The following is a 27,799-nucleotide window of genomic DNA, read 5'->3' as shown; positions in this document are numbered from 1 at the left end:
TTCTAGTTTATTCTATTAACTCAAGAGAACTCTTTTCACTTCCCTGATAAAGTAAAAAGCAGAAGCTCTGTCAACTCAGATTTACTAGGATTGGTTTTGGTTTCTTTTTTTTTTCCTTTAAATGAGCAGTATTTTTATTTGTAGTAGATTTTTAGTAATTGCTTTAGCAGCAGCCCGTTGACATGTATTTTATGAAAATACTTTAAATCATAGCTGTAAACCCGTTTTATAATTTTAACTACATATAGCAGACAAAACCATAATTATCCAACAATTAAGGTGCATGAATTATTAATTTTTAATAAAATAAAGCTACTTGATCTCTAATTAACTCTGTAATCAAGATTGTTCCAGTGTATCATTATATCTCTTAAGATTTTAAATCCTAACTGGGTTTAAATTGGCATAGTATTAAAATATATTTTTTTCCTCTGATATCTATAATTAATAAATGTGTGGGTGTTTATTATGATTGTTTTTCATTATACAAAAAGTATACCAAGGTATATGAAGAGCTCAGTCCAATATATTAATCATTTTGTGGAGCCTTACTGATCAGTAATACCAGGCCCTATATCATGCTATTGTATCTATTGGAATGCATGTCTCTATTATGTCTCTTTTGGAATGCATGAGCTGTTGTGGAGCTATGAAGAGATCTGCCCCTTGGCCAAGACATTATTAAGCTCACCGCTGGGATTTCTTTACAACAGTCTTCTATGAATTCTAGCAGAGGGATTTCTCCATGGAGCTCAGTAGAATTAATCCTCTGTACCCCAATGAATGAGTACAGTGGACAAATAAATTTGATACATGTTTTTTGGAAAGTTTCCTGACTAAATTCTAAAAATCTGAGCATATTAATAAGAAAAATTAATTGGGTCCTCAGATCTGTATTCACATTGATTCCTTCCTCTTTTCAAATTCCACTCTGCCAGACACTGTTATATAAAATACAAGTGTATATGCGTATATGAATAGAAATGCATACAAAAGTACATGTGTGTGAATCTGGGTATGTATATGCATACAAATATATATGTGCACACACCCACTTGCCTACATAGTTAACTCCCACCTCGCTGTTCCATAGTCACCAAACAGACATTTCTTCTTGATGAAGAAGAAGGAGGAGGCTCCTTTGTAAATGGACCATTTGTAAATAGCAGCTCACAGAATTTATCAGACATGCAAATACAGTAATGCAATTACTTGAAGACACTCCTGAAGTCAAGAATTGTACAACAGGTTTTTAAAAAGTATTTTTGGCCAGCTCTAGGAAATCTTGAACAGTCCCTCTAAAAGCTTAAATTTAATGAATAAGTGCTCATAGCTGTAAAAGTCTTGGTTATTTATTGGACCTGATATAAGCATATTATCCAATGCAAACAGACAAAATGCACAACAGGAGGCATCCTAGTGACTATCCATGTGTCTCTATCCCACTTATGAGGGTCTATATATGAGAGTAAACAAAATATATGTAGAGTAGTGTTTATGAGTAGACCTAATTTTTCCAAAGCATGTATCTCATGCATTATATGTAGCCAGCAAATAGAAACCCCACCAAATTGTCTTCCTGTTAAATGCACTATAAGAAACCAAAGGAACTCTAAATTATAAACAGAAACTATAACTGCTTATCTGAAATTTGAAATGCAGAGATGTATGACAATTTCTTAAACATTCAGTATTTTGGAAATTGAAATAAAATGTATATACATTCAAAATATATTCTACACCTACTGAATTAGATTTATGCCCTTATACCATCTACCAGCAAAATTGCTCATAGCTCACTATATGTATATATATTTCCTCTGCTTTCATGGATAGTAAAATTTATTTAATGAAGGTAAACAATCTGGCACTTGGAAGCAGTTGTAATATAGAATCATAGAATCATTAGGGTTGGAATGGACCTTAAGATCATCTAGTTCCAACCCCCCTGCCGTGGTATATTGCATTACTGTTGAAACGCATGGTGTTACACTGTTTTCTCTGGGTTTTTTTTTGCATAAATGTCTCGTCCTGATGCCAGTGTCAGCTCTTTGCCAGGGGGTAGCATATGTCTGGTGTTCTGAGGGATGGCTTCTACGTGGACAGGGAAAACAGTGTTGTGAAATCTCCATATATTTTAAATATAAATAATTTAATTTGATATCTGTTGAGAGAGGACCCTCAAGAGTATCCAAGGTGTTTTCTTTAGGAAGCTCAGGCCTAGAGAAATGATAGGTTCCCAAGGAGAGAGTCTTCATTAAGATGTGTATTCTTCATTAAGGTGTATATGAGAACAGTGCACAGTAGTAATGGCAAAGATGAATTTTGGCCACAGCTGAAAAAAAAATAGTGTGCAAAGAAATGTGCGGCAGCACCCTGCTGTGACACCAGAGTTAAAATACTACATTATACAAAGAAATGTGCACAAAGCATGATTTAGGATTAAATTGTCCTTGAAGATGGAATAACCCCTATACAGTTCTTACTTTCTGGTGCAAATCTCTGAGGAAAAGCAGAGAACTAAGGACTGCTTGGTTCATTTATATCTTATGCTTCAGTATTACCTTCTACCCTGGCTTTTTATGGTATTAAGACTGAAATAGCGGCCTCATTATTTTCAAATGGAACCCCAATCCATAGCAGAAATTCTGAAACAGAATTTTTCAGGAGTCTCCAGTGTCTCTAGGTGGTTTGAGGAAATAGCTGTGGATGAACCACAGTTACATGAACTCGCGTCCCTGGACTCATGTGCTGGGTTAATCAGTTCAAGTCTTACCCCAAGGATGCGTTTTTCTGTCTTCAAGGTGTTTTAAAGCTTTATACCCTGCTCCTTCTATTTTTTTTTGCATCAGTTACCTAATAAAAGGATGCAGCATTACCCACTGTGAGAAATTTTTGAGTTATTTTTGTGGATGCGTGATGAAGCTTTTATGTGTAGCTGCTGGTGCCTTTCTTCAGAGAGGCTGAAATACGGGATTCTCTTGAAACCAAGTTGAACACCTGTTTTTTTGCTCATATTTTACTTGGCAGAATGATAATATTTTTAACAAATTATTCACAGCATGGACTTGTTACAGATATGAACTCTCATTCTCCTTGTTCCTTGCTTCCATGGTTATATATATATATATCTCAAAATAATTCACAGCAGTGGTTGCTACATTTTTTTTGTTCTCTCACTGGAGGTAAACATTCCAAAATCTGTGTTTCCTATAATGTCGATTTCCTTTATGTGCTATTTGACCACTCGGTTTTAGTACTAACATATATAACTAGGAATAAACTCTGTATAGGTGATTTCTCTTTTTCTTGGAAGCCAAGCTTGAAAATGTTAATACTTGAAGAAAGATTACATTGGCAATACCATGGTAATTTGTTTATGAAAGGTGTAGCCACATATACGAAAATGAAAACATATAATCAGGAATTTTAGTGAAAGGACATTCTATTTTACTTATATCCACCATTATATGAAAAATAGTAAGAACTACTTAAGAATTTAAAACTATTGAAAATTATTCTCTTTACTTCCTCTCTTTGAAGTTTAAGATGCACTTTAAATAAACTCATTTTAGTTTGGAACTTAGAACTAGATCTTTCACTAAAAAATGAATGAATCAATTTTTAATCAGCTCCAGTAAGTTCTTATTGTGCCATAATTAAAAAGTAAAATTAACAGAGGCAATTTAAAATTCAATAACATTAAACAGAAAAGAATTAAAAATCAATATAATCTCAAGCAAGATTACCCTTGTGTTTGTTTGCCAAGTTGTGCAAGACTGCATTTTGGAAAAAACACTTTGCTGGCTAATATGCTAGAAGATCATAAATATATCTGTGCACATCTTCTTACTGCAGTGTTGATGATTCAGTGTTAACATTAGTATGCTTGCATAATTTTAATTTATGAAAGTAGAAATTGTATGTAAGCATGCTTTGCCTAAAACTATTGGTTCAATGCTTGGTGATCTTCATGTTTGCTCCACTGTCATGGTGTTACCATAGGTGCATGTAATGTGTAACCTGAGACAGTCATTCCTGTGGAAAAATTAGAAAGTTCAGTCCTGAAGTGCAGTACTTGTGGTTTGTTATTACAGCTTTTGAGCTTTCATAATATGAGACAATGTATGTATTTCATAATTTGCTATTTTTGTCTCTCTACAATGACAGAGTTGACAGTGAAGCATGTGAAGCTCCTCTTACATCCTCTGTGCCAGAGAAAACTGTATTCAGAGAACTCAAACTTGTGCTGGACTTTATCGGTTTAGTGTTAATAAGTTAGAAGGCTATCCGAAGCTGAGATATGAACTACTAGCAAGGTTTCTGCCTACTTATCCTTTCGATGTTAAAAAAAACTATAGGGTTAAATGCATACGTTATGACTTTTCCAAGGTCCATGTGAAAAGGACTCTCTTAGGGAAAGTGGTGCTGAGCAAAAAGACTAGACAGTCTTATTTTCTTACTCTTGGATAATGCCTGTTAGGTAAGATTTAATACATGCCTATAAGAAATACAAAAAGTAATCTTCCTTTTCTCTGCTTTTGTGATTAACTCAGATTTGCTAGGCTTGCTCGTCCCTTCTCTTCTGTAAGCTCATGTTCTCTTTAGCTTTGAAATTTCAACATCTTTTCCACTAACAAACTAAGAAGCTTTCTCAAAGTTCCTTAGTATTTGCTACTTTTTGACCTTTTAATCATTTCTGAACTAGTCAATTCTAAAGGAAACCAGAACAAAGCAGTAAGCTAACTTTGTAACTTGGGCTTTATATTAATTTTGATTGACTCTTTTAAGTCAATGTCGATATAGACTATGAAGGCTTTTAAGTCAATAAAATTTGATCTGTTCAGTATGTACATAAATGATTTTCCATTATACTGAAAATTCTAAGTACCTATATAAATCTGTGGCTTGTAGTAGCTTTTAAACAGAGAATGGGACTGATTGAATTTACACTGATATATTTATGAGTATGGAAATCAGTTGGAGTGGGACTTTTGAAGTCTCAGAGAACATGAAAATTGAATGTGTATCCTGAGTATTTAGTGCTTAGTATTTTGAATGCATTCAGTCAGCCACAGCACATTTTCCAAACATGCTGAAATCTTTCCTAAGACTTAGGAGACTTAAGTGTCTCTAGAAGATGTATTACTTATTGACGTGTAGATGTCCTATATGTAGGTAGGGTGGGAAGTGGAAAGGACTGTCCAGTTTACAAATTCTAATACTTCCCCATGAGAAACACAGGGCAGTTATTTCAGGTGTATGTTTATGAGGACCCCACAGTACAATAATAAACCTGTGATATCAATGTAATAGAGAAATTGAAAGGTCTACTCCTATAGTGATCAATGTAAATCTTTGTTTAACTTGTTCTGCCAGCTCTCTTTTGTACTTTCAGAAGATTCTCTTTTCCACTTTAGATTAGTAGTCTCTGCAGCTGTACTTTTCACTTGGATTCTCATTATCTGCTAGAATTTGGATGCAACAAGTCTGCTTAGATTAAGGCAGTACTCTGTGAACACAAGGGTAGCGCCTATTTTAAAACAATGAACGATCCTCTTATTATAAGGGTCAAGGCAATAAAGAGCAATTAAAAAGACATATTCATAATATGAGTCATTAAGAATGTAATGAACTGCAAATTCACGGTGCCTTGGAAGCCAAATTCCCCAAATTCATGTCTGATAATTAGAGAACAAGTGCCTTCTCCTGTTATTATCACCAGACGGCATTTCTGATTTCACTATATCTTTTCATAGTACTTATATTTCCTGGGTAATGCTCTAAACTAACACCAAATTAGCATTGCCAGCTAATTTATTAAGTTCTGCCTTTTGTTCTTCACAGCATTTGTCTCAGCAGGATAGTGAATAACCAAAATAATTAGTTCCTACTTTTGATTTTGCCAGTAAAAGCAGCATGGTATCTACCCCATTTACAAAGAATAGATATCAAAATGAATGAAATCAACTTAATGGGAGGAAAGATAGGCTGCAACCTGATGTGGGAAGTTTTGCTGACCACGTGAGCTGCATACCAAAATGCAGCTTATTACTGGGAATGGTTCACAGGAGAGAGAACTGTCGTGGTTTGAGTGTAGTCAGTAACTCAGACCCATGCAGCCCGTTCACTCACTCCCCCACTTCCTCCCCCCAGCCCGCTCCCGGAGGAATGGGGAGGAGAATCGAAAGAATGCAACTCCCACGGGTTGAGATAAGAACAGTTCAGTAACTAAGGTATAACACAAACCACTACTGCTACCACCAATAATAATAATGATAAGGGAAATAACAAGGGAAGAGAATACAACCGCTCACCACCAACCGATACCCAGCCTGACCGAGCAGTGTACTCGCCCTTCCTGGTAAGTGCCCCCAGTTTACATCCTGGGCATGACATGCTGTGGTATGGAATTACCTCTTTGGCTAGTTTGGGTCAGGTGTCCTGTCTCTGCTTCCTCCCAGCTTCCCCTCCTCCCTGGCAGAGCATGAGACTCACAAAGTCCTTGGTCAGAGTAAACATTTCTGAGCAGTAACTAAAAACATCGGTGTTATCAGCGGTGTTCCCAGGCTGAAAGTCAAAACCACAGCACTGCACCAGCTACTAAGAAGGAGAAAAAAATGACTGCTACTGCTGAACCCAGGACAGTAACATTGGCTCTGCCATCCTCTACTGCTTCTAGGATCTGGCCTGGCTGGAGGCATGGCTGGGCTCCCAGAGGTGACACAGTGATGTTGGTCTCAGTGCTCTCTGTGACTGGGAATTTGGAGCTACAGGTGTTCATATGCAGTACAATGTGAACTGGTAGTGAGAACAACTAGTGTAGCAGCAACTTTTGCCTAACACTAGATAGCTACCGTGGCTTGAAGGAAAAAGACAAGAAATGATTCAAGGAGACAAACCACTAAGTAAAAAACCCAAAATAAATAAACAAAAAAACCCACAACAACCCAGCAAAATAACGGTAAGAAAAGGGAGAGGAGATCTTTCCAGAAGGCAGCTAACCCCATAAACACAAGTACAAAACAGAGATCTATCTCTGAAGTACCTGGAAATGGGAAGGTATAATGCACTAGATATATTAGGTGGTGATGTGTAAGGAGTGATTTCTATGTTAAAGCAATATCTACAGGAAAAAAAACAGGTAAAACCCCCACAAAACCAAACCAAACCCGAGGCTGTTATTAGAGGTTTTTCCTTAAGACCCCATCTTCTGAAGTAGATCACACGAAGAATCTAACTGATATAAATGAAGTATGAGATAAAGTATTGTGGAGCAGTAATCTATGGTAAGATTAATAGTTCAGGATGTGAGGTGTATTAGGATTAACTCTTTGAAATTGGCATAGGTGCCTGGATGAATTAGCAAATTTGGAGTGCCCCATTTTATGGAAATTAATGACAAGACAAACTGAAAGAGTTCAAGATCCCAGGTTGCTTTATTTTCATGAAAGCATCCTTTTTGCAGTAATATCTTCCTGTATTTTATATTTAATGTAGTATTATTTATTAATTTTGGAACTAATCTAAATAAAGCCAATTAACTGAGGGATTATTAGCAGTTAGTGTTAGGGATGAGAAGTTCTAGGCATGGTAAGAAATGTCTGAATTCTTCTAGTTTCATAGTTAAATCTACACCTGCAGGCAGTATCATTTTCTCAGCAAATGAGTCGATTATTCTGTGTGCACATGGGCAAATACTGTTGTTTATTTATCCATGAATCTCAAATTATGTGAAAAAGCTATAAAATTTGCTCTGGAAAGACCTATTTTCTCCCTACAGTTCCATATTTGGCTGTTTTGAGGGGATTATTCTTTTGTTGCTCCCGTCCCCTCAAGGACATTCTTTGAGGAATCCAAAAAATAAAAGCTGTCACAGAGGATTGCAGAGAAGAATCAGAAGCAGACGTTTTGCAGCATGAGATCTGGGACACAAATAGAGGTGAACAGGCAGGCATTATTACACCCTATGCAGATGGATCCTTCAAGGAGAGCTAGTTTCTTGGAATGCCATGGATAATTCATGGTTTGAATGAATTAATTCAGTGGGCAGTGAGGATGTTTCTCATTTGTGCAGCAGTCGAATGGGTTGCCTCTTGAACCACCAGGCTGGTGGAACATTGGCTGCCTCCAAAATAGTGCTCTAAAAACGTTTTGATCTGAAAATATGTACTTGTTCATGCTTCTCAGGTGGAAGAAGATTCTCCATGACTGATGCCAATATATTCGTGCTTTATTTCATCCGCTACTGCTTCTGCCTATTTAAGTCACTATAGCTCCTGCCGTATATTCCTTCTGTCCATGATTTCTTGCCTGATCACTGAAGAATGGGCTGGCAACCAAACACTTGTTATATATCTCTCCCAGGCCAGTGGCTCAAGGGTGGCAGAAATCAATGTTATTAATATGCAGAGTGAGTAATATTACAGTTTGTATGTATAGGTCCTGAAAAAAACCCCAATCCACAGACAAAGCAGTATCTTGGACAAAGTGCAGAGGAGTGAAAAAAATCTTGGGTCTTGTCCATATGAATGGATAACAGGTTTGTGTATTAACTGTTACCGAGGCAGAGCATAATGGGAACAGTTAAACAGGAATTAATCTGTTTGAATGACGTAGTTTTAGCTAAAATCAAGACAACACTTCACTAGGCAACAACACTGTGTTAAATGGTGCTTCTGATATAATCCTGGTGCTGGGGAGGGTAGGTTGAAAGGTTCTCTGTGCCTTTTGCATAAGCATGTTAGGTAGCTACTTGTCAATGGCAAGCAATACAGGAATTCGAATATACTTTTTTAAAAGGTCTTAGTTATAATTATATTTTTTAATTGGTGATTTTTTAATGGTTTCTTTATTTTTTCATTTTGTAATTCTCTGTGACTACAGATACGCTAAAAATGCACTGTAAACAGGTACATGTAGCAGACTGGTAAAAGCAGGGTGACTACTGCATAAATGTGCAAAAATTTGCTTTGGATTATTATTGAAGTGTGAAAACAAAAATTTCCAACAGGAAACTCATATCTATGAAACATGTTTGTGCTTGAGCAGTAGAAAAGAATTGTTTTCTCAATGAGTCACTCCTCTCCACAAGTATGTGGGTGAGAGAAGTTTCACAGTTATGATCTGAAATCCAAAAGCCTTCAAACCATTTGCTACAGAAAAGGAAGTTCTGAAACTAATTTTTTTCCAGTGTAGTTATCGGTAGAACACAGTTCAGTTATCAGGGGCATTATATAAAACAATTACTTTCTCAGAGCTATTTTGAGTACGGATTTAATAATTTATCCAGAAAGAAAGGACACATTTTCAAGATTGAAATGTTCAGTTTTGCAAAGGAGACAGACCCTTACAAAGTAAAAATATCTGCTCTCAAAGAGTTAGCCTCAAATCTGTTTGTACAGCTTGGTCTGATGAAGTCAGTGAGAAGACTCTGATCGAGACTTACAGAGAATTAGTGGTGTACCAAAAATGTATGTTTCTTAACTGTTTCTGCAGAAGAGGTAGGTATTTAGTAAAGAAAAAGGAGAGTGGCTACTATAAAGGGAAGACAATGAGTTGACAAAGAACAAAATGTAATATGACAATGAAATACCAGAGCAACTCCAACATTTCAGACATATGGAGCAGGACAATCCATCCTGTTCCTTTAAGGCTGCCTGGGCTTGATCTAGTCATCTATGCCATTTGTCTTAATGACAGTTGGCATTAGGTATCCTACCGCTTGGTCGTTTTGTCTGGTTGACAATAGGTGAGCAATGTTTTCTTGAAGTTTTCATAGGATATTTAGGAGTTGCTGTGCCAAGCAGATTGTGACTGCCTACCCTTACAGCAGGTATGGGTACTCCCCTTAGCACATACGCCATAATCCCGTAAGGACATCGTAGACATTAAACATTGTGGATGGAAGGAAATTTGGCCTCAGGCACAGCCTAAAGGATGTGTTAGTCAAAGGACACAGAGAATGTTATATAAATTCTGTGTGTTCTCCATGTGATTTGAGTGACCTGTGTGTTGCCCAGTTTACCTGTAGGAGTAGGCCAGGTACCCAGGCTAATCCTGCCTACGTTGAACAGCAGCTTCAATCAGGCATAGAAATGAAATGAGTTTAATTTCCTGATGTTCATGGGCCAGATGATTAACTCACATCCCCGAGTGAGACTTTCTGGAAAATCAGTCCATCTGTCTGTTTTTTCTAATTGTTGGTCTGGCTGAGTGACAGGCAAGAAAAAGGTCTTGTCCTTATTTCTTACATTGTAGCAAAACTGAAAATGGAGATGTTTCCAATTTTCAGCTTAGAATATTAAAGTAACTGTTCAATAACTTGAACTTCTGCCTTCTCTTTTTTCTCCATTATCACTTAGTCACTCGAAGGCAGTCAGTTCTTCTTGTAGAAGCCATAGTCTTCGTGTCATGACTGACATTGTAAAATTGTTTAGGAAAATACTATTCCTTAACTAAATGGGCAACTTCTGTTTCTTTCGTTCTTTACACAGGCAAATACCTGCTGGCCCACTCATCTGGCTCTGTACCCTGGAAACCCATGCTTGGTAAAGACAAATCTTATTTCTATTCCTGGGTACATTTCAGCTTTTTACAATTTTTTCTCCAAGAAACATCTCCTTTAGAGATGTTTTGAAATAAGCTGCAACTAGAATGGGGGTCTAGCTGTGTCTTTCAAAAGCTGCAGCCTCTTACATGAAAATTATTCGTTTATAAATGTTTAGAACTTGAAGTTGACACAAGAAGTGTTTTTTGCATTAGAAGTCTAAACCTATGCAAGCATGTAATGGAAATTTTACCCACTTTCCTGATGATTACATGTGAAAACTCATGTTTTTTAATCTCTGCTGGCACAAAACACCTCTTTAATTAGGATTTTAAGATATGATGCTACACATTTGAGGTTATTAAAAAAAAATCTGGGGCGTATTGATGAACTGGAAAATTGAGATAGATGATGTAACCTTTAACAAACACATTCCAAAATGTAAAGGAATAGCAAAATAATTGATGCAGTCAAGCTTTTCCAGTATAATGGTTCTTTAACAAGATTTGAGGGCCTAAAATTGACATAGCTTTAATTAAAGTTCTGCATGCTGATCTACCATGGCATGCATGCATCTCTGTTACTAAGACTGCTCTACCAAAAAGCTGAAGAAATCCACTCTGAAATGTATTAAAAATCAGTATGTTTATTCCAAGTGGGGATATCAGCGTGCAGGCAGTTCCTGCAGTGACTGTGACTGGAGTCAGCAAATTAAAGATAGTACCTAAAAAGTCTTGTTTCATTTGTCAGTCTACTGAAGTGATCATTTTACCTGGATGTTTGTTTTTTTTTTTCTTATTTAGAAGGCTCTGATTAATGTGGTATGAAATCCTCTCCTGCTTTACAGTATCTGAAAGCAAATAGTGCTTGTAGTTTGAGTACATTTCTTTATGTAATCTTTCTACCCTACTATCTCATTCCCTAGTTTGCAGAAACATATTTTCTGTTCTCTCCTCTTCCATTTCATGTTTTCTCTGCTATGCCTGTTTTCTTATTCATTATAAATAAATATTTTGCTCTGCAGTGATCTAACTTCATTTATATTAGGAATTAATACAGTATACCTCCAGGCTGTCTTCTTACTAGCCGAACAAAAAAGCAGACTGGCTTTAACTCCTAATGAACCATTCCTTTTGGGGGGAAATATAAAGTGCAGTTCGCTGAAATTCCATTAAAGTCTTAGATATCCATTAAAAGTGCAAGTGTAATATGTTAAACTGTGGAATGGAAGAAAGAATGGGCATATGAAAAATGAATAAGCACTTACAAAAGTGATTGTGCTCATTTCAAAAACTCTTAAAGGTTGCTCTGGAAGAACTCCAGATGTTGTGACCACAACTTTCTCTTAATTTTCAATACTGTGGCCTGTCATAGTCATGAACTGGAAATGTGGGTGGTTTTACTTTCGCAATGGCACCATCATAGCCTCAGTATTACATCACCATAGATTCTTCTATGTGGTTGTCTTGGCTCCAAGTTTGTCATTTCAGTGTTACCTATAACTTACTTTATGTATGTCTGTATTTTATATGCTACCCTAATATAATTTTAAAGATTTAAAGATTCCTTTTAGCTAAAAACCCCACAAATCCTGAAACTCCCCGGTCGGAGCTTGGTCGGGCTTGGGGGGGCGAGTTATCGGTCAAATTCTGTTCATTTCCTTTATCATTATTATCATTGGTGGTAGCAGTAAACTCCCCCAAGAAAAGCTTGGTCGGGCTTGGGGGGCGAGTTATCGGTCAGCGGGTGGTGAGGTGTTGTATTCTGTTCCCTTGTTATTTCCTTTATCATTATTATCATTGGTGGTAGCCCTGAATTATCACTTCTAATTTTTTCCCTATTTGCAAGTATTAGAAAAATTATTCTTATCTCTCTGCATTCATTTCTATTTTTTTCCCTTTAAAATAGGTACTACAGGTGTGTAATTACTCCAGATGAAACTCTCTAGGATATACTGGTAAAACTTCAGCTTGCCCTTCCATATGGTGACAAATTTGTTCTTTTACAAGTGAAATCTTAGTTTTTTTTGAAAGTGGAGCTTTTAATATTCTAAGGTATAAATTAAACCTAACCAAACTTTGCTATTCTCTTTCCTAGTCCCTTGCATCTGCTCAGAAAAATTTGATGACTATAAGAGAGAGAAAGAGAAGGGCCTTTGGAATGTTGACTAGCTAGGGGAAAAAGAATTAATTTGCCCAATAAACCTGGTTTTGACAAATTTCTTACCTGAAAATTCAATGAAAAAAAAAAGGTGTTTTTTTTTTTTTTTGTGTTTTGGTTATATTGTTGTTGTTTTAGTTTTTTGGTTGCTTTGTTCATTTTTAAATGTTGAAACATTTAGACCATAAATTTCAAACAGCTTTATTTCTGTCTGTCCTATCAGTGACAAGTTTCTGCAAGTGACTGTGATTTGGCAGTCATTACCCTCATGATATCTACAGGATGTCTAAAATGCAATAAGCAATTAAACATTCATTCATTTAATTTAAGTTACAAGATGAAATGCTCTATTTGTCAAAATAATGGCTAATCTGTAATGCTAAAGTACAAAAGAAAACCAGAATTTCTAGTCCTGGATTCATCCCATCCTGAGAAAAGAGTTCTCAAATACTTCATATGAATCATGAGCACTAGAGCACCGAGCACATGAATCCCTCTTGGTATGCCCACAACTGAATTTAGATTTCTAAATGTAGGAAAACAATTAAAATGCCTTGCAACATCTTCAGACTACCCCTCCTTTGCTCTAGAGAGGCAGCAATCTGCTGCTGACCCATACAGATAGTGGCTTCTATCCTGGCTGTTCCAAATACCACTTCAGCGCTGTGAGAAGGAAAGGGTTAGGCATTAGGTTGGGAGGCACTTGGTGAAAGGAGTACAGAGGATGAGAGGAGAGAGGGCTGGAGGGAAAGCAGTAAGCAGGCGTCAGGTCAGCAGGCACCACCATAACAGGGGTGGCTATGTCACAGAGCGCCAGTTGGGCAGCGCCCATGTCACAATGTGCAGGTGGGAGGTACACCTCAGTGTGTATAAAAAGAAGTGTGGGGCATGGTTAGGCGTTAGGGTGGGAGCAGCCGGGTCAGAGACGACAAGAGGGTGCTCACCAACAGGCAGGGGCTGGTGGAGGATGTGACGCTCCAAGCCAGCCTTGGCTACAGAGATCCTCAGGGCAGTGAGAAGGACATGCAGCAAGCACGGAGCCCCAGCAGGAAAATGGTAACCGGAGTACAGAGAGGGAGAGGAGAGGTTAGGGCTTGGGCTCTCATCGTCCACCCTAGAACTGTGGCCATAAACAAGCCACTTCGCCTTTAGGACTACTCGTACCCTGAGTAGCGTGGAATGTTCAAAGTTTATTCAAAGAAAACAATTAGCTTTAATTAATTCACAGCACAGGGATGGAAAATAATAAGGTTTGGTTCTAATAGTGACATCATGGTTTATTTAATACAGGACCTTGTTATTTCTATGTGACATTTTAATCAAATATGATAAAACTGGAAATGGAAAGGTTTCAAATAATTATGTTTAATTACTTAAGCATCATTTAATCTTCAGTGTTAGTAATTATCATTGTCAGACCTTTTCTCACATATACTTAGATATATCATATTAATATCAACCTTGATTGCTATACTTATTGAAAGCTACATTCTAATCTTCTCTTTTAAATATTTTAATTATCTTGGGTAATTTCAGAAGCATTCTTAATCCTTTATACAGTTCCTGGTTATCTTCAGCAAATGCTATAAACAACTATAAACCTTCTAGCTTTATAAATCAATGCAGTATTTCAATCTATTGTGGATGATTTAATGACCAGACACTGGTCGATACATTGATGTGTATGTATTAATCTTTCATACATACTGTCTTTTGTGCGAGGAGTAAAGTTTTTAAACCCAACTAGTTCAATGTGGAAGACTTCAAGGGGTTTTAATTTCCTTTTAAAAGTTGGCTTTATGATAAACTTATAATAAATACTGCCATTTATCTGTAATTCAGGTAATAATTAGATCTGCTCACTATTTATAAAAGAAAAACGTAAGGACTGGCACTCTCTGGTTACTTCTGCACTGCAGCTGCTGAGGCAGTGCTATCTTGAACAGCTTGAAATGGGTATTGGAAGCCAGCAAGATGCTGGAGGCATGGTGGTTTGTTTGGGTTGCTATAATCTGTTAAGAAGCGTGATAAATTAGTCCCTGTGGAGTTTCGTGTGATCGCAGTTTGACTGCTTATGGAAACTGAGCCTAGTGCATTTTAAGTTATCTTGGCTGGCAAAGTGCAGCGATAATGTATCTCATTAATTCTAAGCCTGGAATAATTCCTCAAAAATTAGCAGAGCTATTTAGGTATGAAGATAAAATGACTAATGGCAGTGAGGAACCCATTCAGTTTTGCTCAGTTTCATAGGGAAGATTGTTGAAAAAACTCTCTGGCAGCACAGCTGAGCACCATCTTTAAAATAGAAGCTATGTCTGGGTCATGACACTTCCTACATCCTCTGGCTTTGATCCCACTCTAAGCCCTACATCTGGTGTGTAGCATGGCGTCAAGTCTATGAGGCCTTCAGAAAGGGGCCTCAGTGGCCCTGGGTAGCGCAGATGCAAAACTAAATACTGATTTCAGTAATACTGGTACAAAGCATTGTTATGATGGCATAGGGACACCACTTATTATGGTTTAAAGTTCTGCCTACTGAGAAACAAAACTTAATTTTACACTTTTCCAACATGGAAAGAAACTGAGTGCAAGCAGGAACTAGTCATTATAGTGGGTTGATATACACAGGAGTGACAGTCATTTTTTCATCTTATTCTGGATTGCACATGCAAGAAACGTTGCCATGTTCCCATCCAGTTTTGAAGTTTTAAGACTTATTATTTTAGGTCAAAAGAAAACAGCACAGCGGCAGCTTAACTCCTGTTGATTCAAAGTGAATTCCAGTACTAGATAAAACTAGAGTTTGCGCCTGAAGCTTTATTTGTTATTCAACAACAAGTTCCTTATGCGTACAGGTAAGCCATATTTAACCATGTTATCTCGGGTAATATATTCATTTGTCATTGATGATGCATTAAACAGCCAACAGCCGTGATCAGTAAAGGTGATAGAACTACTAGGAAATTTAAAGTCCTGGCTATGTCTCTGCAGATAGTAAAATAGAAATAATAATAATGTCAATAATAACAATGACAATAAAAATAAATACTGGCTTTCATTTATGACATAGTGAAAGTTTGTAAAAACTGTGGCTGTTGGTGGAAAATTAGACCCAAAGTTATCAGTGTTAATGTCAGTTATTTCTCACTACAATGAAAAAGAACACTGACAGACTACTGATGTCAATGGCATGACCTTCTGTTAAAATAGAATCCACATAACTTGTATTCTCATTGCAGTGAGCAAACCTGAAAGTTTCCTCAGAACCTTCCAGAACCCAACCTGTTTCACTGCACTGACTGCTTCTTATTTTGACTTGTTCTGTCTGCAGTGCAGACATGAAGTGTTTTCTGATCAGCAGTCATCTCCACTCCATGGAGAATAATCAGTCTGACGTTTTCACACAGATCTGATTTTGTTTGAATTTTTTGCAAACCTTTATTCATATATTCCATAGTTCTAGATAATTTTAAAATTGCTAGAAAGAATACCCAAGTTTTCACAGAGCCCTCTCCCTCGAGCCAGATGTGGTCCATTTACCATACTGATGTCCAGTAACAATAATGAAGTGGCATTTTGAGGGGTAAGAAAAAAGTAAGGGCAGAAATCTGAGCTTATCAAACAGAACTTTGGAGACAGCATAATTTCTTCCAATATGGATCTCATACCTGATGGCTTTCTGTGTGCTGAGCATGCTGTGGATCTGTTTTTGTCTTTCAAGGCAGTAATAGTTCAGTGTAAGATATTCACCACCCTGTTTTCCTTCAGCTCTAGTGTTAAAATTTCATCCTGAAGTCTCTGTAAGAAAAGATAAATTTGGGTATTTTGGACTTCCTGTGAGTATAAATATGTCTTGATCACATTTGTTTATGAAGTACTTTCACCACGTCTATACCTTTCTTTTTACACTGACTTCTTTACATATGTTAATGTATTCTTTGTTTTGTGTGTCCCTTTTCTGATTCTGAGTCTTATATCATGGTGCCACAGTAGTATGTCTTCATATCTGCACATTAAGTTAATAAGTATTGTTGTATAGCTTTTTGCTAGATACCTGATTACCAGTATATATTTTTTTAATGAAGGTTGGAAGCATTACAATTATTATTTGGATTAGTAACATCTATTAAAAGTATAACACTACCCAAAGTATATATGGATATTAGAGTCCATATAAATATGCATTCATATTAATCCTCAGCACCTTATAATCAGTCTTTTCAACAAGTCAGAAGACAAAAGGTTGCAAGTTATAAATTCCCAACTAATGAGAATAATCAGGTTTGATTGTACTCTTATAAAAATAGTTTACATTCAAGTAAGTAATAAAACATTTTATGAATTTTTTTGTTAGCTGAGATAATGGACAAAAGCAACTACATTTTTGGGTTAGATTGCCATATAAATAGTACATATTCATAGAGTGACCTTCTTTATTTATTAGAATAGAAAATGATGGCATGAGTAAACTTAAAAGAAGAAAAGAACCTTTGTTAAGATGAATTAAGGTTGAGGAAATATAATACTAACTTTTTGGGAAAACACTGCAGAAGACCATCTCAGTAAATGCACGTAATAATCTAAAAGCCAAGAAGTCTAAAGTTAAAATATTTTTTATAGGCTAAAGAATGAAATTTTATAGCACATTAAAATACTCAAACCTAAAATAAGATTGTAAACAACATATTGGCAATAATGTTAAATACAGGAGGGATCAGTGAAAGGGAAGCTCTCAAGCCACATGGCACTGGTGAAGAGCAGTCCAAATCTTGTCAGTGGCCACAGTTTGCTGGCTGCTTACATGGGTTGGAGATGTCAGAGCCTCCTATTATGTGGGAATACCTGAAGCTAACAAGGTAGGGTTCTAAGCAGGAAATGATAACAAAAGTTTGGGAATTGATCTGGATGAACTCAAAAGGGTCCTGTACAATCTAGACGATTCAATGGTTGAAGACTTCAGGGTCTGGGATTTTTTCAGTGAATTTATGCATAGTAATGAGAGCTACTACAGTGGCCATACTAGCTACACAGACCTGTCAGTGTATCCTCTTCTGTAAACCTGAGAAGCAGTGAGTTCAGTTCCTTACCTACAAGCTGTAGCAGATCATACATCCATTCTGGTTTTCTGAGGTCTTCAGCTCCACACCATCTCCCCATCTTCTTGCTATTCCACGCTTGTTCTATTTGAACCAGCACTAAATCCCCTGGGGCAGGAGGTGTGGGCGGGTTAAACCTGCATTCCACTCTGCTTCCTAGCAGCTTTGCCAGCTTAGTACTTGATTTCAGAAAAATATCACCATAAAAGGGTGCAGTCATTCAACAGAGGAAGAATAATAGACAGTAATTTCCTTGGAGCTGCTTTTCATATTAGAGCCGTGAAAATTCATTGGCATGATGGTGGTTCAGGTTTCCACTAGATGAGAATGGTAATAGCAGCAGCAAAATAAGTTATCCCTCTCTTGACCTCTGTGTGTATTTTTAAACAAAGGGGAAAGAAATAACATAAACATCCTGAAACGGTCCTTACTTCTGAAGATGGCTGAGTTTAGAATACTTAGATGGTTTCCATCTCTTCCCAGCATGTATTATGATCAGCAAATCCAGAATTAATATTAGATCAGAGAAAACAAATGCCTGATGAAATCTTACTATCTCTTCCACAACTGGGTTTTATTTTGTTCTTGTCTTCTGTCTAGTTTTTGGGCTGTCTGTAACCTAGATACTTCCAGTCTCTAGGATTAAACATATCTTTACCATGCAGGGAAAGGAAAGATTAAATAAATATATATATATACAGACACACCCCCCCACCCAGGAGATTCATTCCTGTACCACAAGTCCTTGTCAATTCCAGTCACGTCCATTTTAGAATTGCAAGGGCTGTCACTCCATGCTGTAGCCTGGCATTTAAAACTTCTAGCTTGCCTCTAGATATCTCCCACTCTGTTTGACTTATTCAGCTTTCTTTCCTTCACAATAATACATGGCTCTGAGGAACTCATTCTTTTCCACCCTATATTCAACTTAAGCCATTTAAGTTCTGGTTTTCTGTGAAATTTGCTGCATGTTTTTCTCTGTGATGCATTATTTTCACATCTGAGGATTTTTACATCTAAATAATACTGAAAATCTTGAAACATGTTAATAAAAAACAGTAGGATTCTTTCAGTTTTCCCTGCGATGTCATATTAAATGGGAAGCCTTGTTGTACAGCATGCTAATGGGGATGAATTCTCCAGTAAAAGATGCATTTAAAAAATTATCAGTATGTATGTATGGAGTACAGTATGGAGTAGTTTTCTTTTATATTTTAAATCAAAATGGAATTGGAGCATGGTTGAAACTGGCTGAATTTGGAGGCTCTCTGCTCAGTAATAACAATTTAAAAACAAATTTAAGAGTAGGACAATATGGAAGATGCAAAAATGGAACATCTGTAGTCCACTGGGAAAAAATGAGGAACGGGCAAGAACCATAAGAATGAGAAGATAAGCAAATACAGTGTGTGCTGCTGTTAGGATCCTTTGATGAACTTTTCCTTTTCTGACTTGTGATGCAAGGGCTGTCTTGCATAAAAATTTTTCTGGATTTTCTTCAGTGGCTTCTTTCCCTTACCCTTTGGAGATTAAATGCTTTTGGGTTATAGTTTAGACAAATATCTCCACCTGTTTTGCAAGGGCCCTTCAAAGATTGCAGCACCTACATTGATGAACAATGAAGGGGGGCAGCAGGAGATAATATAAATGGTATGAGTTGAGCAGATTAGGACATAAAGAGAGTGGATTTTTTATGGAACTTGGGCTCCTCTGGTTAACTTCTTAGGGCAAGAACTGATTTGATCACCCTCATCTCCCAGGAGAGCAGAGTTTAGGATGGATAACAAGCAACCTTATCATGGACAGCCAATTGAAATATGTAATTTAGAAAAAGTTGCTTACACATCTTTAGTATTCCATGAATAGAGAAACTTTTCCAGAGGATAATTCAAAACAAGAACTTTATTTTTTTCCCCCTTTTTCTGTCTCATATATAAGGAATCTATAAAGACTCCCAGAGCCTGAAATTAGGTAGCATGGAGAATTCGTCTAATCTCAGCATAGCTATCAGCACTTTGCTTTTCTGAGCCATCTCTATGAGTTTTAATGCCATTTTATTATTGTGAACATACAGGAAATCATAGGATTGCTAAACAGAAATTGCAGTTACCAAGTCTCATATGGCTTGTTGAGCTTACCAGGGTTTAATAGGTCATAAAGAATAAAGATGATTTACTAGCCAAGCAATTAAGAAGTATATTCTACTAGATGACAGCAGAACTGTGCTCTGTAGATGCAGAGCCTGTTGTATCCTTATGCAGCCTGTTGTATCCTTATGGACTAGACTTACAGTTCTGTGTGAAGTGAAATTAAATAATTTAAAGCTGTTGGGCTAACTCATCAGATTACCATATATAGCTGCTGTATACATTTATACACCATTCCCATCTGATCAGGAGGAAATAAAGTTCCTCCTTTGATCACATGAGGAGAGGTGCTTTCCCAGGAGGTCTCATTAGGCTGGATCTTTTCAGCTTTAGTCACATACTGCTTTAGCAGGTCTTTTCGTGGTTGTAGGAATGGCAGTGACGATACAGCAAATCAGAGGAGATTTCAGCAATATTGTGCCTACTTAATTAATCATGGTTGGTGTTCTGGAACTGCATAGCTGTTAGGGTAATAAGAATAAGCACAAAGTTTCTGTGTAGAAAATGCCCATCCACAAATATCTCAGGATGTCCAATGCAATATAATTAGACTTTGAAAAGGCTATAAATAATGTCATAGTTGAGCCACAGGGGAAGCGAACAGGAACAAAATGAAGCCATAATATAATGATATTTTTTGCCATCAACTCCAATTTTTTTACATGAAATAATACCTTTTTAAAAGAGTTATGTTAACCAAAGAGAACACCATACATGTATGATTACTTAAATTACTTGTATGGCATTAATGCCTGGAAAGCCCATCTAAGACAGGTGCTGTGCTCTGCCAGGCTGTATAAACAAAATTTAAGAAATTATGTGTTTTTTTGCAGTTCCCAGTTTTTTTCAAGATTTCATCAAGAATTTATATTATTCTATAAAGACAACAGGTCTGTTAAAGTTTAAAAGCTAGTAGTTAAAAAAGGAGGATCTGAAGGCAGAGACCAGAAACCTCATTCATTCATAAGTATTGAGCCTGTCTGAACAAGATTCCTGGCTTTCTGTAATTGGGGCAGTGTTTCTTTTGCACACAGCTGGTAAGCTACCAAAAGTGATTTGAATCAATTAGTCTGCCTTTCTCTATGACATATTTGAATTTCATGTGTTAGTTTCTGAACCAATGCCAATCTGTGGTTTATTTGAACTAAATCACTATTCCCTCATCTTCCTTTGTAGGCTCTTGAATAGTATCCAGGGTAGTTGCTGACTCTCAAGTAGGAATTTAGGCTATGGCAGTAAGAGTTTAAAATGAACTACAAAGCTTAGGTTTGAGCTCAAAAAAGGACACTGATTTCTAGATTTTCCTTTACATTTTTTTCAGTTAAATTGCTTACTGGAGTGCTAGTTAAAGAGGTAAAGTCTTTTTATGACTTTTTCCAAGATTTTGTGTACAGACATACTTAAGTACAGATGCTCATGCACACATGGTGTGGATTTTTGTGTTTAGTGGGTAAGATCACTTGGTGGATCACATTTAGTGGGTCAGCACAGGAGAACTGCAGTGGGCAGAGGGGAAGGCAAAGGCACTTACCCTTCATTGTGAGTGTGGCTCCCCGGCCTGAAGCTACACAAAATTTTATGAGCTGTGCAAACCCTTGCACACCAAATAACTTTTCCTTTTTCTGTTTATCCACAGTATGAGAGTTCAAGCATGAAATACACTGTTCAAGCATGGTTTGGTGTCACTTAAGTTTTCACTCTACAAGGCAGAGGAAACTCAGTCATCCTGTTTAGCTGTTGAGGATGCTTTGCAGAAGTGTGACTAGGGAGCATGACTAATTTACTTTTCATAATGAGCAAAAGTAAAAGAAACCTGGTGGTATCATCTCTTGGTATTTGAAAGTCAAAATGTATTCTAATTTTGTTTATTGCATTTCTTCATATCACAGGAGGATAATGTCTGCTTAAACAGCTGTCCTTCAGAACAGTTTTAAGACCTCCCTCATCTTGCTAAAATACGTAAGTGTATACAAGAACAATGTATAGGCAAAGCTCTTGTGCTCCAAGTGAAGCAAGAAGTGAAAATAGGTTAAAATAGATTCCTCTCAAGCAATAGGACCAATATTCTTGTGATTTGTCCTCTTTCCTTGCCTGCTCAGCCCCAGCTAACTTTTGTTCTTGACCATTGTCTTATAGCAGGAAGAGCTGAAGTGCTGTTATGCATGTAGGTTATAAAGTGTACAGGTGCTGACCTGCAAAGACAAATGGTGGTTACTTGCTTACAAGGCTCTCAAATGGTATCCCTAGACTTAGTCAGGCAGTGCTGACATGATGTTTTGAGCTGAAACTTCTTACTGTGTCCACAGAAACAATTAAGAAGTAATATTCAGGGATAAAAACAGAGGCTCCTCTTGTGGGTCAGTTATTGCCCAGAAGAGATAAATGTGTTTAATTTTGTGCCTGAAGCATAAGACAGTGATATGCTATTAAATACAATTTCTCCCCTTGCACCAAATTAATAGAAATCCCTTTAAAATTGGAAGAAAAGGCTACATGGCTTAAATAACATTTAATTTTAATTAGGTATATCTGTGTCCCAAATTAAGGGACTGCTTTTTGTTCGATACCTGTCCTGACTGAGGATGACATCTTACAGACTGTGTCTCAATTGATTCCATTACATTGTGCTGGCTATCCTGATGTTTCTTGCTGATTGGTGCCATTTGAAGCTTCAATAAGAGTGATTAGAGTCCAGATTTTCTGAAGTTCTCAGCATCTTGCAGGTTTTTATTGTTCCTCTGAGTGCATTTGAAAGCCTGGTCTCAGTATGTGATCCTGGCAGCTTTCTTTCTGTACCTCTACTAGTGGGGCTGTGAAGACCTAAGGAGCAAAAATGCTTTCTTTTGGTTTTGGTTTTTTTTTTGGTCAGGGTTGGAATGATAATGGTGTTGTGGGAGAATCTCTCCTCTCTGCTTCTAAGATTATGCCAGTGTAAGGCTGTCTTGCTTTCAGAGAAGGCAGACCTTCAGGTTATATTTGCATTGTAAGGCACTGAGAATATTTGTCAGAATATATTTGACAAGAGCAAACTGTTGCTGAGCGAAAGGAAAGGCCATTTAGGATATGGCAGATAGGTAAACTGAAGACTGAGCAAGTGTTTCCAGATGAGAGTTAATATTAGCTAAGGATCTAATGCTGTGAAAGACTAGAAAAATTCAACACTCAGAGCAAAAGTTAACACTTTAATTCAGTGATGTCTGTATTCAGACATCATCTGATCTTTAGGTAACAGAATAGTTCCAAAAATGAAACTACTAGAGAGAGCAGAAGCCATGGTGGAAAAGCATGAAATGTTAAGGCATACGGTTGGAAGTGTGGTTATATTTCACCTAGCATTGAACCAGCTGCAATAATGAGAAAGGGTGAACTAACTGAAATCTTGCAAGAGACGTATATATGCATTCCGTCATGTATATATTGTATATACATATATATAAAAGATACATCTTATATAGATACATATTCTGTCACCTTTAAGGGTGACAGACAATATACTGCAAATATGGCTGCTAAGTTTCAATACAGTATTTCTTTCTGTAAAATAGAAACTGCCTTTCCTAAGAATAGAAATTATGATCTAGAGCGTGATTATTCCTTTGCCTCAAGATATCAGTGTTAGTGGATTTATTAATTACAAGTAAAACCATATAGCCTTTTTCATTTACACAGAATAATAAAAGATTTATTTTATTTTTACTTCAGTAAGGAGCAACTCATGGAGCAAGTCATGCAACTCCAGATATGATGTATTCTTTATTAATTTATCAACAGGATTATTTATATTTTATATTATTTTATTAACAGGATTAAAACTGCTTTTGCTTTTTGTTTTCCCCAGAACTCAAGGTGAAAACTAGCTTCAATTAATGGGCAGGACTGTGTACATAGAGAGCCCTGGAGCAGTGCTTGGAAGACATGTGAGTTGCTAGGTGCTATTTAACACCTTTAATCTCAGTTACTCCCCTTCTAAAACTGCAGGATAGGGGTCAGGCATTTATCCTTCATTAATGCCTGATAGCATGTTAAGTCTTATTTCCTAAGTTTCAGGGCCTTGTATCTCAAAGTTTGTCTAAGAAAAGTGTGCTATCAACCTTCATTCTTTATTAATTCGGCAAGGAAAAAAATGCCTTTCAGAAATACCAAGTAGCTTCTAATAACCATGCATTGATAATGGCTAAATAAGTTTGAAAATAACCAAGGAAAAATGGTCCTTAAAAGGCTATTCTAAAGAATGGAATTATGTTCTTGTTCAAAATAGGTGCTCAAATATGCTTGTGTTTCTTCTGCAGAGAGAGGATTAAGAGGAAACTGTCATGATAGTTGCGACTAACTGGACAAGTATTTGATTCTGTGACTAGCTCCTTGCATGACCATGATTTTAATGTCACTGTCTGAAGTCTAATATATGAACAGAGTATCCTTGCAAAAGCTTTGGCTGATGCAGTTAGAATCTGTTGTGATGAACTCTTAAGAATTTGTAACACTGGTCATCATGCCTATCCATCAGTGAGGTGTTCTAAGATTTTATTCCCGTTTGATACCATGGAAGGGGTTTTGGCTAATGTGAAAAGAAAAATGAATGCTTTTTCATCTCATGCTCTTGAGGCATTTCCCATCTATGATTCCCGCTGTCATGATTTGGCTGATGTTAGATTATTGGTTTTCTCCACTGTATTTGTCTCAGTGTGTTTCTGAGAAAAAGAAAATGGTCTTAAGGGTAAACAACTAAGAAATATCACTACACTTACAGTTTAGAGAAATGTTCTCAAGACAGCTGGGGAATGGGAGATAAAAATATATATATTTTTAAGGTTATTATGAGAAACTTGAGGTTTTAGCAATTGAGTAGTGGGCAGGAGAGTGCAGTTTCCCCTTTTTTAGCCAGGTAATTCAATTCCACAAGGATGTACTAGTGCCAGATCGTGTTACTGTGATTTTTATAACGTCTGTGGAACTAGTCCTATTGGTTTATAATCAGTCACTGTTTCAGTTGTGACTTTCAGTCTTGGAAGTCTTCCCTCAATTCATATGCTTATTAATTAAGAACGATTTTGAAAACACCACCTTCATTGTGGCAGCTCAGCTGGCCAGGCAAGTGCTCTGTTTTCAGTCATATCTCCCTTCCTCAGAAAGATGGGATGAAAACAGGATTAGAACTGCTTTTGTTTGTTTTCTCCAGAACTCAAGGTGAAAACTAGCTTCCATTGATGGGCAGGACTGTACCTAGAGAGCCCTGGAGCAGTTGTCTGGAAGACATATGAGTTGCTAGGTGCCTTTGTCAAGCTATTTAACACCTTTAATCTCAGTTACTCCCCTTCTGAAACTGTAGTATAGGGGTCAGGCATTTATCCTTCATTAGGCATTATCATTAAATTGCCATAAATGTTCCCAGTGGCCATGGGTTTGCCCTGACTATTCAAGAAGGTGCCCCCCCCCTTTTTTTTTGTTAATGTGAAATTATGTATCTTTCTGTGTAAGAAAAATCACATAGAAAATGGCTCAAAGTGGAGTGGAGAGCCTGTGGATGGCTCTGGATGACTACTCAGCAAGTGGGAGAAGCTGCTGAACAGCAGTTCGCAGCAGACAGGCTGAAAATTAAGCAGTCAAATGGCATCTCGGCCATGGAACCAGACAGAGAAAGGGTCAGGCCTCAAATAATATTGAAATTCAATAAGAACACAAGCCATGCATCGTTTTTTCTGCTCTATTTATCAAGACTTTTTTCTTATTTGCATTTAATGGGTACAGCCTTAGAAATATTACAGCATAAAAAACAAGACACCTTCAGTCCCGTGGCAATTAAAGGCTCATTAACAAATCCGTTTCTTATCCTAATTTACTGTTGCCATGCATGAGCAGCAGGTGAATGTGTCATCTGGCTTGTTATGATAGTGTTTAAAAGAAGTGTCACTTCTACTTTTAAAGTAATTTTTCTCATTAAATTTTGAGAACAAATTAAGTATTTCACTTGGCTGCAGCACTTTGAGGGGAGAAGCAGTGGAAGGAAAAGTTAGGTGAATTTTCAAGTTAATTCAAGGTTGCTACAGGCTCTAAAACTGAAAAGAGGAGGGAAGTGAATAAATATTCACTTATTTTATCAAATTTATCATTCTGAAGAAGGTAGCATGTAGAAAGTGAGAGGCTATACTGCATATTATGTTATAGGATCATGATACACAGTTGTAGAAATTCCCTGGATCATGTGTGTGCACTTTGCATGGGATGTAATGTACTTTGCTTGTAGTGCTCGCTAACAATATCCAGAAAAATAATTAATGGGCAGACGGCATCACTAATATCACTCATCTCTACTCCTGAATTATATCTCATTTATCCCACAATCACTAAAGTTACAGCCTACCCGCTGGTATTTAAAACATAAAAGACAGAATTCTCAGTACCTGGGGGCTTTTTGATGTTGTATTTTTGGTGCATTAACTAAGCAACCACCAGCACTGAAATATAACAACAAAAAGAGAAAAATGCACTGTTCTTGTGGATGTAAACTCCATTCATCCCTTACAGAGATCACTATGCTCACTTGGTCTTCAGTCAGTGCCTGTATAAAATTGCCCAAGGAGATGTATAGTGGAAACTGCTATGGAAAATACCAAGCACATTATCTATGTCTCTTGAAGGATTCACAAACCAATCCAGAAGTGAATGTGAACATAAATACGTGGCTATACTTCATCTATTACATTATTGTATTATGTGTCTGTAGGTGTTCTTGCCTAGAATGTAGAACATACAATTAGTGACAACTTTGGACTGAAAGCATGATACAGAAAACGACACACAGCCAGCGGAATGAAACAAACCAATAGAGAACGATCGAATGGACAAGTTAAAAAAAAATAGTAGGATGTAGCTGTAGGTGTAGTTCACTGGCAGGCAGCTGCATGAGTAGCAGCTTGGCTATTGTGTTTAAAATTAACTCTTTTAACTTAACACCCATGCTGCAGCTGCTGGGAAATGGTATGCGAAACAAAAGAATCCGCAAACATTCTGTTCGGTTGAAAGCTGATATTTTAATATCAGTTCTTAATATGGTGAGGTTATTATTGATATGAATGAACAAACGAACAAATCCTAACTGGTTTATAATCATATTAGTCTGACAACCTTGATGACCGGAGGGCTGTAAATTAATGATTTACAAGTAGCTAATTTATCCCTTCTGGGAAGATGTGAAAACTATTACTTTCTAGGTCACAATATATTAGATTTTGGCTGTGATTAATATAAAAAATGGATGAGTCTAATGTAGGTGATGCTGCTGATAGTAACAGTGACCCAAAGAGATGAATTAGTGTCTGATGTGATTATGTATATACTTACCAAATCAAAGGAGAGGTGACATAGCAAGATATTTATACATTAATTCTTCTTCCAGAAGAATTATTATAAGAATTATAGAGGCCAATAACAATGAGATCCTTATCCTCCAGGGACAGAAGGCCACGATGGCAGTGGCACAGAGTGCATTGCTATAGTGCAGGGAAAGTGCTGTTCATTCCTTCCAGTGGGTAAAGGTGAGCTGGACGAGACTGATTGCTTGCACTCAGGGCTCTCAGCCACAGAAATCTTAAAATGTGGCAGTTCATAATGAGATGTTGCTGTGAATTTGTCTGGCGATGGTAGACACTAAGGCAGCAATGCCAGCATCTTGATGCTTCAGTGTCAGGCTGCTTCTGGGACCCTATTAAAATCACGGGTAGTAACTCCTCTGAGGATAGGACGTATACAAGGAAAAGCTTTGATAGTAAGGTTATGAGTTTAAATTGTAGTGGACCGGAGCAAGAAAAGTTGCAAAACCTGAGAGGAGGATTTTTTTTCCTATGTTC

At 37.1% G+C, this 27,799-nt stretch overlaps 1 long non-coding RNA gene across 1 annotated transcript in view; it reads left to right on the top strand.

Annotated features, from left to right (window-relative positions):
- Nucleotides 1-27,799, top strand: part of LOC130599378 (uncharacterized) — a 127,693-nt gene that overhangs the window by 36,516 nt on the left and 63,378 nt on the right. Inside the window, exons 2-3 of the long non-coding RNA XR_008972217.1 lie at nucleotides 10,497-10,550; nucleotides 12,458-12,506. This is a non-coding gene — a long non-coding RNA (uncharacterized LOC130599378). The remainder of the gene's footprint in view (nucleotides 1-10,496; nucleotides 10,551-12,457; nucleotides 12,507-27,799) is intronic.

This window comes from Pezoporus wallicus, unplaced genomic scaffold (genome assembly GCF_028554395.1).
Source record: "Pezoporus wallicus isolate ANWC-B61680 ecotype Strahan unplaced genomic scaffold, APGP_CSIRO_Pwel_v1 contig_4309, whole genome shotgun sequence".
NCBI classification, from domain to species: domain Eukaryota; kingdom Metazoa; phylum Chordata; class Aves; order Psittaciformes; family Psittacidae; genus Pezoporus; species Pezoporus wallicus.
Note: the sequence above shows the minus strand (reverse complement) of the source record. Positions and strands in the feature narration are given on the sequence as shown.